The following is a 20000-nucleotide window of genomic DNA, read 5'->3' on the forward strand; positions in this document are numbered from 1 at the left end:
AGTACACTACCAGACACAAACACATGTATGTGTGTAGGCAGCCAGGCAAACATGCACGCCCACACACATGCACTCACACATTGCATGTTCATTCCATCGTGTACAGTGGCTTGCAAAAGTATTCACCCCCTTGGCATTTTTCCTATTTTGTTGCCTTACAACCTGGACTTAAAATATATTTTTTGGGGGTTATTATCATTTGATTTACACAACATGCCTACCACTTTGAAGATGCAAAATAATTTTTATCCTGAAGCAAACAAGAAATAAGACAAAAAAACAGAACTTGAGCTTGCATAACTATTCACCCCCCAAAGTCAATACTTTGTAGAGTCACCTTTTGCAGCAATTACAGCTGCAAGTCTCTTGGGGTATGTCTCTATAAGCTTGGCACATCTGTCCACTGGGATTTTTGCCCATTCTTCAAGGCAAAACTGCTCCAGCTCCTACAAGTTGGATGGGTTCCGCAGGTGTACAGCGATCTTTAAGTCATACCACAGATTCTCAATTGGATTGAGGTCTGGTGCTTTGACTAGGCCATTCCAAGACATTTAAATGTTTCCCCTTAAACCACTTGAGTGGTGCTTTAGCAGTGTGATTAGGGTCATTGTCCTGCTAGAAGGTGAACCTCTGTCCCAGTCTCAAATCTCTGGAAGACTGAAACAGGTTTCCCTCAAGAATTTCCCTGTATTTAGCACCATCCATCATTCCTTCAATTCTGACCAGTTTCCCAGTCCCTGCCGATGAAATACATCCCCACAGCATGATGCTGCCACCACCATGCTTCACCATGGGAATGTTGTTCTCGGGGTGATGAAAGGTGTTGGGTTTGCGCCAGACATAGCATTTTCCTTGATTGACGAAAAGCTACATTTTAGTCTCATCCGACCAGAGTACCTTGGCAAACACCAAACGTGTTTAAGCAATGGCTTTTCGTCTGGCCAATCTTCCGTAAAGCCCAGCTCTGTGGAGTGTATGGCTTAAAGTGGTCCTATGGACAGATACTCCAATCTCTGCTGTGGAGCTTTGCAGCTCCTTCAGGGTAATCTTTGGTCTCTTTGTTGCCTCTGATTAATGCCCTCATTGCCTGGTCCGTGAGTTTTGGTGGGCGGCCCTCTCTTGGCAGGTTTGTTGTGGTGCCATATTCTTTCCATTTTTTAATAATAGATTTAATGGTGCTCCAAGGGATGTTTAAAGTTTCGGATACTTTTTTATAACCCAACCCTGATCTGTACTTCTCCACAACTTTTTCTCTGACCTGTTTGGAGAGCTCTTTGGTCTTCATGGTGCAGCTTGCTTGGGGGTGCCACTTGCTTAGTGGTGTTGCAGACTCTGGGGCCTTTTGGAACAGGTGTATATATATATATATATACTGAGATCATATGACACTTAGATTACACACAGATGGAATTTCTTTAACTTATTATGTGACTTCTGAAGGTAATTGGTTGCACCAGATCTTATATAGGGGCTTCATAGCAAAGGGGGTGAATACATACACACCACTTTTCCGTTTGACATTTTTTGAATTTTTTAAAACTAGTTATTTTTTTCATTTCACTTCACCCATTTGGACTATTTTGTGTTTGTCCATTACATGAAGTCCAAATAAACATCCATTTAAATGAAAGGGTTGTAATGCAACAACATCTGAAAAAAGCATTGTGGGTGTCAACAGTGACACTGATCTCATTCAGGTTTTGGTTTAGTGTGTGTTTCTATTTTCCCTCCCCCTTTCACCTTCCTAGTCAGCTGTTAACTCCCGCCTGCTCTCTCGTATCTGTGGAATATTCATTCTGGTGCCGCGCTGCCCTCCGCAGGGTTAAACCACCCACTCACTCAGAGGCTGGGAGACCTGGCAGTGAGGGCTTTAGCATTCAGAATGAAACAAATTGATTTGAGCTGCAGTTTTTCCAGGGTAATAGCTCCTAAATTCCCTGTCAGGTTGCATTCGGAAACCCCCCGGTGACGAGTCTTTCTCGCTGCGGTCCGAAAGCCTTTGCTGGAGAAGGGCCTCCTTGTATCTCTGAGGCGGAGCTCTGTAGTCATGAAACACACCTATAGATAATCACATAGAATGGGCTGCTTGTGTGATTCTGCTGTAGTGTGAGTACAGTTACCAGTTTACATTTAACCATGGATATTCATATTAGTTTTGAAACCAATTTTCCAGAATTTCCTCTATTGCAACCAACTGTTGATTCACTTACCATACCCAAAGTAGATAGAGCATACCACTGCATTCATGACAGTGTTTGCAGAGGGTAGATTCCAAGCCATACAAACACAGACCAATCTCTATAGTATCCTGGCTCTACACAACACATCAAAAATACATTTAGGACAAAAGTAACTTTTGCTGGTGCTACATTCAATGGTTCACCGAACTTAGGCCAAACACAACCTGTTTTGGTGATTCACTGTTTTTGCCTGTGTAGGGACAGAACATATAGTTGGAAATGAGGCCCTTTATCCACAAGTTCTTCTGACTCTGGGGAAGTAGATACAGGGCCTCATTGCCAAAATCCCAAAGTATCGCTTTAAGTGTGATTTGAAAAACAGACTTACAGGAGTCTGAAATAAAATGTGTTTTTTCTCTTCCTTCCCTGAGCTACCAGAGGTAGTGATGGTTTCTCTCTTTTCTTTCCTCTCTCTCAAACCTGAATTAACATGGTTTTGATTTCCTGTTTACACATCTTAAACCCCAAATCTATACACAGCACAACCACAGGCCTTGGTGGTTCTATTGTCTATTGGAGACCACTTCACTGCATTCAGACGAGGTGGGAATCTTTCTTCTGTTGCTTTCTTTCTCTCTTGCTCTTTTTTTCTCTCTCCCTCAAATTCTTTATCTGATTTGTTCTCCCCTTTCTTCTTATTCTCTCTCTTTCTCTCAAGTTCTCTCATTCTCTCTCTGTCACCTCTGTCTGTTGATGTCACTCTTTCTCTTGTCATCTTGGGGTGGCAGGGTAGCCTAGTGGTTAGAGTGTTGGGCTGGTAACTGAAAGGTTGCAAGATCAAATCCCTGAGCTGACAAGGTCAAAATCTGTTGTTCTGCCCCTGAACAAGGCAGTTAACCCACTGTTCCTAGGCCATCATTGAAAATAACAATTTGTTCTTAACTGATTTGCCTTGTTTAATAAGTAATGATCTTTCTCTCATGTTTCACAGACTTCCTCTATATCATGTCTCATCCACCCCTCCATCCTGCCATGTTTCAAATCTGTTAGTTACAGTATTATGAGAATTCCTCTTTTTAATTTGTGTTGTGTTGATTACACGTTGTGTAATCATGTGGAGTAAATTCAGTGTCTCTCACCCCAACTGTTTCAGCTATTTGTGGACAACTCAGCTTTGCAGACACATCTCCTTGGTTGTTAATGATGAGGACTGACATTACATTTTGTTGAATGTTGGAGTTGAGCAGTGATGGACACTGCAGTCCTGGTTTATACTCAGTCAGGTCGAAGGTTAATGCTCCCTTGGGGAGACGTTTGGAATCTCCAGTCGACACAAATGTACTAAACATGTAACTTCATCTGTGATGTATGTGTGAGGAGTTACAGAAGATGAATGTAGATTTTCCAGTGAGACTCGTAAAGATGTGTGCTGCGATGAGTTAAGCATATGGGTGGGGGGGTTTGTTTGGTGGAATATGGTTGAGCTTGGGGTGTGTGTGTGTGTGTGTGTGTGTGTGTCAGGGAGCAGGGCAGGGGTCCATTGCCACCGTGGAGGTGAGGAATCCACCAGTGCCTGTGAGGATTCCCCCTACCCGGTCATTAGAAAGACATCCTGTAGGATAGGAGATTTATTTAGATTATTTTTTTAATGAGATTTTCGACATCTTCTCCCCTGGTCCCGAGAGGAGGAGAGAAAGACATTGAGTTACTATGTGGTGTGTGAGAAGTGTGCGTGCCTTTCATCTGCTAGGTGCATTAAGAGACCTCCTGGCTGGTATGGTGTCCCTTATGGGGTCCTGGAGGACTGGGGTTATGGCTACACTGAAGACCTTAAAGCAGTTTCAATACTTTGCATGGACTCCAGACTCTTAAATGCACAGATGGCCCTTATGTGCTTCTAGGAGGGCGGTGAGATGACAAGGGGGCACTGGTCTTGAGAGACACACACACACACACACACGCTATGCACATACACGTAAAACATGCACGCAAGCACATACACACACATACCTTATCCTGCTGTGTCTGTGTGAGAGCAGTGGGACTGCGGGAGGTTGTTGTGGCCGTGGCAGATTAGGCGTGTACAGTGGCTGTGTTAAACTGTCTCTGCTGTCTGTGCTGAAATAGTTCAGTTGTTCTGAGGAGCTAGCGAGCTTCTCATTCCCTGGGCCCTGGGCTGTTATTCTGTCTGGAATACTCGGGACGGACAGAGATTATGCTGGCACGATAACGATAAGCTCCAAGGCGGTTTTCTCTTTCCTCAAGAGTCCCACTGACCATGTCCTTCAGCAAGGCTGATCGTATAGAAAAAAATCTTCTCCTTGCAACACGAGAGCTGGAGCCAAGGAGAGCAGGGATGAAGCTTTATACGATCCAACACACACTGTCCCTTATTTAGTATTCTCTTCACATGCACACATGGACACACACACAACATGTATGCACGCCAATACGCGCTCGTACACATACACACATACACAAACACACACACCCAGGATGATTTTTACAAAGACAATGCCTTTTAGTCACAATTTCTCATATGTGACCGACCAGCTCGATTCGATCTTATGTAGCAAAATTAGAAATTGTGTTTTTTACATTGGATAAAAGTAGAGACTAGAAAATGGTACATCATAGACTACAGTTGAGAAACAATGGGAAATGGGAAAGTAATGTCCCTTGAATGTTTTGGTACCTACTGGAGAGCTCTACACCCATTCAGCATCGTTCACACCCTTTTAAGCTTTAACCCCACCCATCTTTTTAAGGATTGACATGTGAGGCTATGTACTAAAAAAACAAAGATTGTCTGGTTTATACTACGGGTGTGTTCGTAAATTTAATCTGGAGTGCCAGAGTGTGCTCTGGGTGTTGGTAAACTCAGAGTGTTGTCAGATTGGTTGTTCGTAAATTCAGAGTGTTTCACTCTCGGAGCGTTCAGGGCGAACACTGGACACGCTGGCCGAGAAGTAGGGTTGATCCGAGCGTTCTGACCTCCCAACAGCAGTCAAGCACCCAATTTAACAGCCTAACATTGGCTAGCTTGTGAGCTACTTCCAGACACAAATGAGAGAACAGCTCACTCTGACCATTTTACTTACCCTAGCAGAGCTGGTTAGGCTGTTTTTTATGTTATCCAGAGCTTTGGTGACTGCAACTGTGCTGCTGGCAACAATTTACGATTTTTTTTGCCAACGTTTACTGATAGCGGCCATATTCAACGGGTGTTAAGCATTTGTAAATTCGTCAGTTATTCTGCGAATTTACCAGCTACGTCTATTAACAGCTTTCACAGTGACATCATGAACATTCTATTGAAATGGATACTTGCATAGTGGATTATTTTGTTAAGATATGTAGCTAGCTAAACAATGAACCAGAATCCCAACTCCTGACGTTACTACCCTGCATGAATCTGCAGGTTGCTAACCAACCAGGTTCAATGCTAGCTAGTTAATATTAGGCTATAACTAGCAAAGCAAATGGCTCTGAGATACAAATAATTATTATTACACAGATCATACATGTAACGTTAGCTAGCGAGCCAGACAGCTAATGTTACTTGCTAGCTAACAGTACAATTTAACTTTAAATGAAAATGACTTTCTGACACAATTAGAAACAAGTAATATCTGAAAGTGTAGCTAGCTAGACTGTCTTACCCGTATACTTCTCGCTCTCTCTCACGGATGCCATGGTTGCCCTTAGTATGAAGATGTAATCTGGAGACAGGCTTTTCTCTCCATCTCCTTAGCTATCATACTCTAATTCCACTGATTTCAAAACTCGGTCCTCCAGAAAGTGGAGAGCAACACTTACGCAGTTCTACTACGTGATGTCTTTCAAAAAAGGCTCATTAGAAAGGATTACCTACACTTAATGACCAGATCATATTATAGACAATATTATAGACAGAAGCCTAATCCAAACTCATGTCTCGGCATGTCCAGCCCACAATTTGTATTTGTATTTACAGATGGCATACAAGTTTGTAATTAAGGCATATGAAAGTTCACATGATAAAAAAAAAAAAATGACGTTCAAATGGTACTCCTATGAAATAGTGATTTGCGACATATGCCTGGTTTCCTGAAACGAGTCACATATTGTCTACTCTAAAACCAGATGGGATACACACCCATGCCTTCCAGACAGTCTACTACAGTAGTTATTTGCCTAATCCCAAATTCTGCCCACTCGCTTCCTGGCCCAGCACCTCCTTGGCACCTCCTTGGCACCTCCTTGGCCCAGCCCCTCCCTGGCCCCTCCCCTCTACTCTTTTCTATTTCTACCAATGACCTGCCACTGGCATTAAACAAAGCTTGTGTGTTCATGTATGCTGATGACTGAACCATACAGTTCATTCAGAAAGTATTCAGACCCCTTCACTTTTACAGCCTTATTATAAAATGGATTAAAAAATATATACATATCCTCATCAATCTACACACAATACCCCATAATGACAAGGCGAAAACAGGTCTTTAGACATTTTAGCAAATTCTTTACAAATAAAACAAAGAAACACCTTCTTTACATAAGTATTCAGAACCTGGTGGTGACAGCATGGTGGTGACAGCATGGTGGTGACAGCATGGTGGTGACAGCATGGTGGTGACAGCATGGTGCTGGTGACAGCATGGTGGTGACAGCATGGTGGGTGACAGCATGGTGGTGACAGCATGGTGGGTGACAGCATGGTGGGTGACAGCATGGTGGTGACAGCATGGTGCTGGTGACAGCATGGTGGTGACAGCATGGTGGTGACAGCATGGTGGTGACAGCATGGTGGTGACAGCATCATGTTGTGGGAATGTTTTTCAGCAGCAGGGACTGGGACACTAGTCAGGGTTGAGGAAAAGATGAACAAAGTACAGAGAGATCCTTGATGAAAACCTGCTCCAGAGCACTCAGGACCACAGACTGGGTCAAAGGTTCACCTTCCAACAGAACAACCACCCTAAGCACATAGCCAAGACAACGCAGGAGTGGCTTCGGGACAAGTCTCTGAATGTCCTTGAGTGGCCCAGTCAGAGCCCGGACTTGAACCTGATTGAACATCTCTGGGGAGACCTGAAAATAGCTCTGCAGAAATGCTCCCCATCCAACCTGACAGAGCTTGAGAGGATCTGTAGAGAAGAATGGGTGAAATTCCCAGAATAGAGGTGTGCCAAGCTTGTAACATCATACCCAAGAAGACTCGAGGCTGTAATCTCTGCCAAAGGTGCTTCAACACAGTACCGAGTAAAGGGTCTGAATACTTATGTAAATGTGATTTTTCAGTTTTTTTTTAAATACATTTGCAAAAATGTCTAAACCTGTTTTTTCTTTGTCATTATGGGGTGTTGTGTGTAGATTGATGATGGGGAAAAACTATTTAATACATTTTAGAATAAGGCTGAAATGTTTCAAAATACCAATTTTTTAAACTGGTCCTAAACATCTCTAAAAACTAAGAGCATTGTGTTGGTACAAATCATTCCCTAAGTTCTTGACCTCAGCTGAATCTGGTAATGAATGGTGTGGCTGTTCAACAAGTTGAGGAGATGAAATTACTTGGTGTTACCATACATTGTAAACTGTTATGGTCAAAAGATATTGATTCAATGGTTGTAAAGATGGGGAGAGGTCTACCTGTAATAAAGAGATGCTCTGCTTTTTTGACACCACACACAAAGCAAGTCCTGCAGGCTCTAGTTTTATATTATCTTGATTATTGTCCAGTCATATGGTCAAGTGCTGCAAAGAAAGACCTAGTTAACCAGCATCTGGCTCAGAACAGAGCTGCACAGTTTGATCTTCATTTTAATCATAGGGGTAATATTAATACTATGCATGTCAGTCTCTCTTGGCTAAGAGTTGAGGAAGACTGACAGGGTCACTTGTTTTTATAAGAAACATTAATGTTTTGGAAATTCCAATTTTTTTGCATAGTGAACTTACACACACACTGACACACACACTTACCCCACAAGACATGCTACCAGGGGGTCTTTTCACAGTCCCCAGGTCCAGAATAAATGAATGGAAAGTGCATGGAACTCCAATACATGTTATTTAGCGCAAGTGAACAGCAAACCTGGTTTCAAAAAACAAACAAAGCAACATCTCACGGCACAACACCTCTCCCCCATGTGACATACGTGTTGTGTGTATGTACTGACATGTATGTGTAACTGATACACACACGCGCACACACACACACACACACACACACACACACACACACACACTACACGTTCATGTTTTTAAATGTTTGTAAATGTTATTATGTATTATGTATTTTGTTTGTAATGTCATTTTTGTTATGTGTCGAACCCCGGTAAGACTAGATGTCACCATTGGCGTCGGCTAATGGGGATCCTAATAAATCAAATAAAAAAAAACATGGCCCAGTCCCTGGCCCAGTCCTTCCCCTCCCTGACCCAGTCCTTCCCCTCCCTGGCCCAGTCCTTCCCCTCCCTGACCCAGTCCTTCCCCTCCCTGGCCCAGTCCTTCCCCTCCCTGACCCAGTCCTTCCCCTCCCTGGCTCATACCCTCCCCTCTCTGGCCTATACCTTTCCCTCTCTGGCCTATACCTTCTCCTCTCTGGCCTATACCCTCCCCTCCCTGACCCAGTCCATCCCCTCCCTGGCTCATACCCTCCCCTCCCTGGCCCAGTCCTTCCCCTCCCTGGCCCAGTCCTTCCCCTCCCTGACCCAGTCCTTCCCCTCCCTGGCTCATACCCTCCCCTCTCTGGCCTATACCTTCTCCTCTCTGGCCTATACCCTCCCCTCCCTGACCCAGTCCATCCCCTCCCTGACTCATACCCTCCCCTCTCTGGCCTATACCCTCCCCTCCCTGGCCCAGTCCTTCCCCTCCCTGACCCAGTTCTTCCCCTCCCTGACCCAGTTCTTCCCCTCCCTGACCCAGTTCTTCCCCTCCCTGACCCAGTCCTTCCCCTCCCTGATCCAGTCCTTCCCCTCCCTGACCCAGTCCTTCCCCTCCCTGGCTCATACCCTCCCCTCTCAGGCCCAGTCCTTCCTCTCCCTGGCCCATGTCCTTCCTCTCTCCCTGGCCCATGTCCTTCCTCTCTCCCTGGCCCATGTCCTTCCTCTCTCCCTGGCCCATGTCCTTCCTCTCTCCCTGGCCCATGTCATTCCTCTCTCCCTGGCCCATGTCATTCCTCTCTCCCTGGCCCATGTCCTTCCTCTCCCTGGCCCACGTCCTTCCTCTCCCTGGCCCACGTCCTTCCTCTCCCTGGCCCATGTCCTTCCTCTCCCTGGCCCATGTCCTTCCTCTCCCTGGCCCATGTCCTTCCTCTCCCTGGCCCATGTCCTTCCTCTCCCTGGCCCATGTCCTTCCTCTCTCCCTGGCCCATGTCCTTCCTCTCTCCCTGGCCCATGTCCTTCCTCTCCCTGTCCCATGTCCTTCCTCTCCCTGGCCCATGTCCTTCCTCTCCCTGTCCCATGTCCTTCCTCTCCCTGGCCCATGTCCTTCCTCTCCCTGGCCCATGTCCTTCCTCTCCCTGGCCCATGTCCTTCCTCTCTCCCTGGCCCATGTCCTTCCTCTCTCCCTCGTCCATGTCCTTCCTCTCTCCCTCGTCCATGTCCTTCCTCTCTCCCTCGCCCATGTCCTTCCTCTCTCCCTCGCCCATGTCCTTCCTCTCTCCCTCGCCCATGTCCTTCCTCTCTCCCTGGCCCATGTCCTTCCTCTCTCCCTGGCCCATGTCCTTCCTCTCTCCCTCGTCCATGTCCTTCCTCTCTCCCTCGTCCATGTCCTTCCTCTCTCCCTCGTCCATGTCCTTCCTCTCTCCCTCGTCCATGTCCTTCCTCTCTCCCTCGCCCATGTCCTTCCTCTCTCCCTCGCCCATGTCCTTCCTCTCTCCCTCGCCCATGTCCTTCCTCTCTCCCTCGCCCATGTCCTTCCTCTCTCCCTCGCCCATGTCCTTCCTCTCTCCCTCGGCCATGTCCTTCCTCTCTCTCTGGCCCATGTCCTTCTCCTCTCTGGCCCATGTCCTTCCCCTCTCTGGCCCATGTCCTTCCTCTCCCTGGCCCATGTCCTTCCTCTCCCTGGCCCATGTCCTTCCTCTCCCTGGCCCATGTCCTTCCTCTCCCTGGCCCATGTCCTTCCTCTCTCTGGCCCATGTCCTTCCCCTCTCTGGCACATGTCCTTCCGCCCTCTGGCCCATTTCCTTCCCCTCTCTGGCCCATGTCCTTCCTCTCCCTGGCCCATGTCCTTCCTCTCCCTGGCCCATGTCCTTCCTCTCCCTGGCCCATGTCCTTCCTCTCCCTGGCCCATGTCCTTCCTCTCCCTGGCCCATGTCCTTCCTCTCCCTGGCCCATGTCCTTCCTCTCTGGCCCATGTCCTTCCTCTCCCTCGCCCATGTCCTTCCCCTCTGGCCCATGTCCTTCCTCTCCCTGGCCCATGTCCTTCCCCTCTCTGGCCCATGTCCTTCCCCTCTCTGGTCCATGTCCTTCCCCACCCTGGCCCATGTCCTTCCCCTGCTTGGCCCATACCCTTCCCCTCCCTGGCCCATACCCTCCCCCCTCTCCCTGGCCCAGTCCTTCGCCTCCCATCCCTGGCCCATACCCTCCTCCCTGGCCCAGTCCTTCGCCTCCCCTCCCTGGCCCATACCCTCCTCCCTGGCCCAGTCCTTCGCCTCCCCTCCCTGGCCCATACCCTCCCCTCCTCTCCCTGGCCCATACCCTCCCCTCCTCTCCCTGGTCCAGCCCCTCCCTCTGTGTGACCACAGCAGCATGTTAATTACACACTAATGGATTCAGTTAGAAGAGAAGGCACTGTGAAACAGCCATTACAGCTCCATCAACTGTCAGCTCTGAGAGGGAAGGAGGGATGGAGAGCTAAAGAAAGAGATGGAGAGAGAGAGGGGAATGTGGAGAGACAATTATGTGGTTGCAGGGTCAATCAAAATGCTTTATCCATCGCTTTTTATATTTCGATTCGTATTAGCGCTCTAATCACCAGACATTAAAAATGCATGAGTTCCATTGGCAATATTCTCCTGTCTTCCATGAAATCTTCGATTTTTCATTTTTTCATTTCATGTGCAAGTGAGAAAAATGAAAATATAAAATAATAGATGAAAAGGGACCTGAGGATACTTAATTTGCAAACTTTCATATTGCATATGGAAATTCTCCTAGAATAAGTGTTATGAGGATAATAGTAGTAGGTGTAATGATAGAGTTGAAGAGAAACAACTTAGCTCAACTCTAACTCTCCCTACTCTCCCTCCACACAGGCCCTATTCATCCCTCCTTCCCAAAGCCCAGATAATACATTGTATTGTTCATTAAAGAGACTTTTCACACTCTTTTTTCCCCCCTAATCATCCTGCAGAAGTATATGATCTTTATGAGAATGTGGGCAGGACGAATCCGAGCGCATTAGAGCTTCATATGCTATTCCCTCTGCAGAGAGACTCTTCATCTTTGTTAAGAGAGGATGAAACAGAAGAGGGGAACCTCAGAAGACAGACTTTTCTCCTAATCTCTGATTTTGTCCTGAACTCCCTGTGAATGTTCTTCCTATTAGGTTCTTAAGTTCAAAGCCAGGAAGCGTAACACACTCTCTAAAAGAAGGGAACTGCGCAGGGAACACAGAGGAGGAAAAAAGAGAAAAGGGAGATGAGACAAACAAAGCCCTGGTAATGTTCATTAATCAAAAGACAATGATTGGTCCCTCTGTGGCGTGATTCATTCAACAGGCTAAAAGTTAATTAGGGATTAACAAACGGGGATCCCCACTGGAGATTGTTGCTCTTCTGAACCCACAAGTGCTGTCTGACTCCTGTACAAGATACAGCTTGACTTATTGACTTTGTGATTGATTGGTCTTCCCTGTTATCCATAGTTTGTGGTTGATAGTGACAGGTTGATAGAGGGATTGGTTGATTAGTTAGTAAATTGGTTGATGTGTTACTTTAGTTGGACAGACATTTAATATATAAACTGAGGAGAGGGTTGAATGGATCATGGTACACAATAAATCAAGGAGAGTTGAACAGATTAAAGAAAAATAGTTACATTTACTCTACTGGAGTTATCTTAACCCTCAACAGAGTGATACGCTACCTGGAGTTAGTGTTGATAACTGGGGTTGATTGGGGCAGTACTCTTACATTCATTAAGAGTAACCAGAGGCAGAGAGTTAAAACAATGTAGTATCCAGAGTTGTGGGCGGGGTATCTTTGTCATATTTCCCAGCATGCTCTGAAGGCCAGCATCCCGGGGTCGCCTCTTCACTGTTGACATTGAGACTGGTGTTTTGAGGGTACTATTTAATGAATACTGCCAGTTGAGGAATTGTGAGGCACAAACTAGACACACTAATATACTTGTCCTCTTGCTCAGTTGGGCACCAGGGCCTCCCACTCCTCTTTCTATTCTGGTTAACTTGTTATGGCTGCAATCCCACTAACGGGACAAGTGTCATCAACAACCGCTGAGTAGCATAGCGCTACATACAATAAATATTACTACAAATATTTATATTCATGAAATCACAAGTGCAATATAGGAAACCCAGCTTAGCCTTTTGTTAATCCACCTGTCGTGTCAGATTTTGAAATTATGCTTTACAGCGAAAGCAATCCAAGCGTTTGTGTAAATGTATCGATCGCATGACAAAACAGTAAGTACACTTAGCATCAGGTAGCTTGGTCACAAAAATCAGAAAAGCAATCAAATTAATCGTTTACCTTTGATCTTCGGATGTTTTCACTCACGAGACTCCAAGTTACACAACAAATGTTCCTTTTGTTCCATAAAGATTATTTTTATATCCAAAATCCTCCGTTTGTTTGGCACATTATGTTTCAATAATCCACAGGAAAGAGCGGTCACGACAATGCAGACGAAAATTCCAAATACACTGCCTTGCGAAAGTATTCGGCCCCCTTGAACTTTGCGACCTTTTACCACATTTCAGGCTTCAAACATAAAGATATAAAACTGTATTTTTTTGTGAAGAATCAACAACAAGTGGGACACAATCATGAAGTGGAACGACATTTATTGGATATTTCAAACTTTTTTAACAAATCAAAAACTGAAAAATTGGGCGTGCAAAATTATTCAGCCCCTTTACTTTCAGTGCAGCAAACTCTCTCCAGAAGTTCAGTGAGGATCTCTGAATGATCCAATGTTGACCTAAATGACTAATGATGATAAATACAATCCACCTGTGTGTAATCAAGTCTCCGTATAAATGCACCTGCACTGTGATGCTCTCTGCGCTTTTAACGGACCTCTGAGACTATCATGAAGAACAAGGAACACACCAGGCAGGTCCGAGATACTGTTGTGAAGAAGTTTAAAGCCGGATTTGGATACAAAAAGATTTCCCAAGCTTTAAACATCCCAAGGAGCACTGTGCAAGCGATAATATTGAAATGGAAGGAGTATCAGACCACTGCAAATCTACCAAGACCTGGCCGTCCCTCTAAACTTTCAGCTCATACAAGGAGAAGACTGATCAGAGATGCAGCCAAGAGGCCCATGATCACTCTGGATGAACTGCAGAGATCTACAGCTGAGGTGGGAGACTCTGTCCATAGGACAACAATCAGTCGTATATTGCACAAATCTGGCTTTATGAAAGCCATTTCTTAAAGATATCCATAAAAAGTGTCGTTTAAAGTTTGCCACAAGCCACCTGGGAGACACACCAAACATGTGGAAGAAGGTGCTCTGGTCAGATGATACCAAAATTGAACTTTTTGGCAACAATGCAAAACGTTATGTTTGGCGTAAAAGCAACACAGCTGAACACACCATCCCCACTGTCAAACATGGTGGTGGCAGCATCATGGTTTGGGCCTGCTTTTCTTCAGCAGGGACAGGGAAGATGGTTAAAATTGATGGGAAGATGGATGGAGCCAAATACAGGACCATTCTGGAAGAAAACCTGATGGAGTCTGCAAAAGACCTGAGACTGGGACGGAGATTTGTCTTCCAACAAGACAATGATCCAAAACATAAAGCAAAATCTACAATGGAATGGTTCAAAAATAAACATATCCAGGTGTTAGAATGGCCAAGTCAAAGTCCAGACCTGAATCCAATCGAGAATCTGTGGAAAGAACTGAAAACTGCTGTTCACAAATGCTCTCCATCCAACCTCACTGAGCTCGAGGTGTTTTGCAAGGAGGAATGGGAAAAAATGTCAGTCTCTCGATGTGCAAAACTGATAGAGACATACCCCAAGCGACTTACAGCTGTAATCGCAGCAAAAGGTGGCGCTACAAAGTATTAACTTAAGGGTGCTGAATAATTTTGCACGCCCAATTTTTCAGTTTTTGATTTGTTAAAATTTTTTGAAATATACAATAAATGTCATTCCACTTCATGATTGTGTCCCACTTGTTGTTGATTCTTCACAAAAAAATACAGTTTTATATCTTTATGTTTGAAGCCTGAAATGTGGCAAAATGTCGCAAAGTTCAAGGGGGCCGAATACTTTCGCAAGGCACTGTAGTTTCCATAATGTCCACAGAAACATGTCAAATGTTTTTTATAATCAATCCTCAGGTTGTTTTAAAAATATATAATCGATAATATATCAACCGCAAATGTCTTTCACAGTAGGAGAGGGAAAAGCAATACCTATCCAAACTCTGTTGCGCGAGCAAAACTCATGTGACCACTTGACGCAATGATATCTTTCTGGCTCATTTTTCTAAATAAAAGCCTGAAACTATGTCTGAAGACTGACACCTTGAGGAAGCGATAGGAAAAGGAATCTGGTTCATATTCCTTTAAATCCAGCAAAGGGAGGCTATGGAACATGGAGTTTTCAAAATAGAAGCCACTTCCTGTTTTGATTTTCCTCAGGGTTTCGCCTGCAATATCAGTTGTGTTATTCACAGACAATATTTTGACAGTTTTGGAAACTTTAGAGTGTTTTCTATCCAATACTACTAATAATATGCTTATATTAGCAACTGAGACTGAGGAGCTGTCCGTTTACAATGGGCACCTTTTCATCCAAGCTACTCAATACTGCCCCTGCAGCCATAAAAAGTTAAAGCCAGTTTGCGCTGTTCTGTGAGGGGAGTAGTACACCGCATTGTACGAGATCTTCACTTTCTTGGAAATTTCTCAGATGGAATAGCCTTCATTTCTCAGAACAAGAATAGACTAACGAGTTTCAGAAGAAAGTCCTTTGTTTCTAGCCATTTTGAACCTGTAATCTAACCCACAAATGCTGATGCTCCAGGACTCAACTAGTCTAAAGAAGGCCAAAGCTTCACGGTTTGGTTTTGTTCTTTGTTTTGTCGGCGTAATTTTTAATAAAAAGAAAATGTACGCTTACCATGCTGCACCTTGGTCCAGTTCTTCAGCCAGCCGTGACATTGAATTAACTATTGCTATTATATTGTGAGAGTAAAAATTACTCAAAATAATTACCTCTAGAATACTGAACAACACTGCGCAGTGTTATTTTCAATTAATACTGTACAGAGTGAAACACAATGATGCAGAGTTAAATATCAACACTAAATTGAGCAGGGGGCGGCAGGGTAGCCTAGTGGTTAGAGCGTTGGACTAGTAACCGGAAAGTTGCAAGTTCAAACCCCTGAGCTGACAAGGTACAAATCTGTCGTTCTGCCCCTGAACAGGCAGTTAACCCACTGTTCCTAGGCCGTCATTGAAAATAAGAATTTGTTCTTAACTGACTTGCCTAGTTAAATAAAGGTAAAAAAATAAAAAAAATATGCAACTCTGAAAAAATAACTTGTCACGGCCGTCAAAAGGAGGAGACCTTGGTGAGCGTACATATTCCTTTATTTATATGACGCCAACAATAAACAATCCAAAACAACCGTGAAGCTAAATGCTATAGTGCCAACAAACAAAGACAACTTCCCACCAAGAAAGGAGGGAAAAGGGCTACCTAAGTATGGTTCCCAATCAGAGACAACGATAGACAGCTGTCCCTGATTGAGAACCATACCCGGCCAAAACATAGAAATACAAAATCATAGAAAAACAAAACATAGAATGCCCACCACACATCACACCCTGACCTAACCAAATAGAGAAATAAAATGGCTCTCTAAGGTCAGGGTGCTCTTTTAAATCCCCATTTTGGGTAACACGCCATCGTGTGTTGGCCCGTTATACTAAGTTCTAATCAATAGCCTAGATTGTGTTTTTGTGTATCTTTTATCATCATTTTAGCTTTCTAGGAAACTCAACTAAGATTGGTGTGGTACGAACTCATTGGTGAGACCCGGGTCCGTGCAGATTCTCGGATTATGCGATGTTCAGAACGAGATTGTAGAGGTAACTGATTAATTAGCGGCTGTTGTAAAATCAATATTCTGATATTCTTTTGAGTTAATTTGGGAAATAGAAACTCAATAAAAACATATTTTCCCATGGTGCCCCAGGTTAATGAGTTAATAATTGCTTGATTCAGTTAATCACGGCTAAATCGAGGCTAAATGGATTTTATTGATGTATTATATTAAGTTAAAATAAGTGTTCATTCAGTATTGTTGTAATTGTCATTATTACAAAGAAATAAATCAAATGCGGCCGATTAATCGGTATCGGCTTTTTTGGTCCTCCAATAATCGGTATCGGCATTGCAAAATCATAATCGGTCGACCTCTAGTAGAGAACCACGGGACCAAGGCTGTTCTCACTATCGGAATACAACAGGTGAAAATCATTATGTATTTACATTATTGATTAAAACAAATCAAAGTTTCCACACATTTGCAGGTGTTATAGCAGGTACAGCGACATGCTTGTGTTACTAGCTCCAACAGGGCAGTAGAATGTCTTGTGTTACTAGCTCCAACAGGGCAGTAGAATGTCTTATGTTACTAGCTCCAACAGGGCAGTAGAATGTCTTGTGTTACTAGCTCCAACAGGGCAGTAGAATGTCTTATGTTACTAGCTCCAACAGAGCAGTAGAATGTCTTATGTTACTAGCTCCAACAGAGCAGTAGAATGTCTTATGTTACTAGCTCCAACAGGGCAGTAGAATGTCTTGTGTTACTAGCTCCAACAGGGCAGTAGAATGTCTTATGTTACTAGCTCCAACAGAGCAGTAGAATGTCTTATGTTACTAGCTCCAACAGAGCAGTAGAATGTATTGTTACTAGCTCCAACAGGGCAGTAGAATGTCTTATGTTACCAGCTCCAACAGAGCAGTAGAATGTCTTATGTTTCTGGCTCCAACAAAGCAGTAGAATGTCTTATGTTACTAGCTCCAACAGAGCAGTAGAATGTCTTGTTACTAGCTCCAACAGAGCAGTAGAATGTATTGTGTTACTAGCTCCAACAGGGCAGTAGAATGTCTTATGTTACTAGCTCCAACAGGGCAGTAGAATGTATTGTGTTACTAGCTCCAACAGGGCAGTAGAATGTCTTGTGTTACTAGCTCCAACAGGGCAGTATAATGTCTTATGTTACTAGCTCCAACAGGGCAGTAGAATGTATTATGTTACTAGCTCCAACAGGGCAGTAGAATGTCTTGTGTTACTAGCTCCAACAGGGCAGTAGAATGTCTTGTGTTACTAGCTCCAACAGGGCAGTAGAATGTCTTGTGTTACTAGCTCCAACAGGGCAGTAGAATGTCTTATGTCACCAGCTCCAACAGGGCAGTAGAATGTCTTATGTTACTAGCTCCAACAGGGCAGTAGAATGTATTGTGTTACTAGCTCCAACAGAGCAGTAGAATGTCTTGTGTTACTAGCTCCAACAGGGCAGTAGAATGTCTTATGTTACTAGCTCCAACAGAGCAGTAGAATGTCTTATGTTACTAGCTCCAACAGAGCAGTAGAATGTCTTGTTACTAGCTCCAACAGGGCAGTAGAATGTCTTGTGTTACTAGCTCCAACAGGGCAGTAGAATGTCTTATGTTACTAGCTCCAACAGGGCAGTAGAATGTATTATGTTACTAGCTCCAACAGGGCAGTAGAATGTCTTATGTCACCAGCTCCAACAGGGCAGTAGAATGTCTTATGTCACCAGCTCCAACAGGGCAGTAGAATGTCTTATGTCACCAGCTCCAACAGGGCAGTAGAATGTCTTATGTCACCAGCTCCAACAGGGCAGTAGAATGTCTTATGTCACCAGCTCCAACAGGGCAGTAGAATGTCTTATGTCACCAGCTCCAACAGGGCAGTAGAATGTCTTATGTCACCAGCTCCAACAGGGCAGTAGAATGTATAACAAATACAATACAAATACACAAATAATTAAAAATCTAAACAAGAAATCAAGAAATGACCCAGTTCATGTGAGATAGACGCCAGAATCATTAATATGGTGTGAATAAGAGAGAGAAGAGATACATTTCACCTTCCAGAGACATTCTCCTTCCCCCCTAAAAATGTCACTATTCCACTGATATTGATGTTGCACTCACCTGCGGAGGGATTTTCTAGGGGCCCTCAATAAAAGAGCTCACCATAAGGGCTGACCACATAATAAAAATATACATTTGGCTTTCTCTAACAGAGATAGTGTAGTTAGGAAAGAATGGAGAAAGACAGATCGAACCAAAGAAATCAATCAAAAGGAGACAATGTTTTGTAATGGATTTCTTTGCTCCCTCTTTGTGTCTCCTGTCATGTCGGCCTCATTGAAAAACACAAACACAAACAAATGTAGATGATCAATAAATGATAGAGCTGAGTGTACCATCTTTTGTCTGATAGAAGAGTCAAATAAGAGAACAAGAGAAAAGGAGAAGGCCGAGCAGAGTGATAGAACCCGGAGAGCAAGGGAGGAGATGAAAGAAGGGAAAGAGGAGGCAGCTCCTCTGGACAGGGTTTTGGCTACAAGTGAAAAAGGACTGCATCGTATCGCTGCTTGATTAATGAACAGGATTTGAGCTTTTGTTTGTAATTAGAAAACAAATGGCTATGATGGGAGGTCTGGATGGGGGGTTTCAGTGCCCTGAAGGGTCTTCTCTATCTCTTCTCTTGGACTGTTCTGGGTTAGTGTTGACTGCTGTGTTGACTGCTGTGTTGACTGCATGCACAAGTAAACATTCACAGTGCTCTCTCTTTTTCTTATTTACATACTGCACCTTCACGCAATGTTAGGGAATAATGAATTGGTTGGTAACATAGGTAAGATGTTTTATATTCATCATATGTTTGTAAGTTACTTCTCATCAGAATGTTATTTTTGTATAATACTGTGGCCGGGTTGCAGTATCTGTTCTATGTCAAGACTAAGTTGCTTGGGCCGGAGAGAGGGGAGAGGTCAAGCGTGTATCTCTTGGCTCCACAATGTCTGTGTGCCAGTCAATGTGTCTCTGTGATCTTGTCAAGATAGGATGGATTTGATATATGCCTGTTGATATGGAGGATTGGTTTATGGTTCTGAGTTTGAGAAAAGAACATAGTTTAGGAGACAAAGCTGAACGATAAATTATGCCTATACTGTCTGGATATGTGTGTCTTTGCTATAAAGGATCTCAGTAACAATGTGTGAGGGACTCTCATAGAATTCATTGATAGACACTGAATTGATCTGAGAGTCACAGGGTTGTGATAGAGCTCATATAATTAAAGATGGACTTTGTGATAACTAACTCTGACTTGTGTGTGGTTTGCTCTCATGATTTGGCGTGCACGATTTGGCGTGCACGTGAAAACGCAGACACACATGCACTCACGCACGCACACATACTGGCGGACACTCTTCAAAAGGTGTGTGTGTTTGTGTGTGTTTGCCCTTGGGTAACTCTCAATGGTATGCTGTGTGTCATTTCCAGCCCACTCTCACCCTCCATGACAGCCACAAGCCAAATACTGTAAGTAAAAATATATACATTTGACTGAACCTT

General features: G+C 44.1%; 1 protein-coding gene across 1 annotated transcript in view; it reads left to right on the forward strand.

Moving 5' to 3' along the window:
- The window catches only part of LOC110492389 (cadherin-4), a 542831-nt gene that overhangs the window by 8862 nt on the left and 513969 nt on the right, over window positions 1-20000 (forward strand). The window lies entirely within an intron of this gene.

The sequence above is a fragment of the Oncorhynchus mykiss genome, chromosome 16 (assembly GCF_013265735.2).
Source record: "Oncorhynchus mykiss isolate Arlee chromosome 16, USDA_OmykA_1.1, whole genome shotgun sequence".
NCBI lineage: Eukaryota > Metazoa > Chordata > Actinopteri > Salmoniformes > Salmonidae > Oncorhynchus > Oncorhynchus mykiss.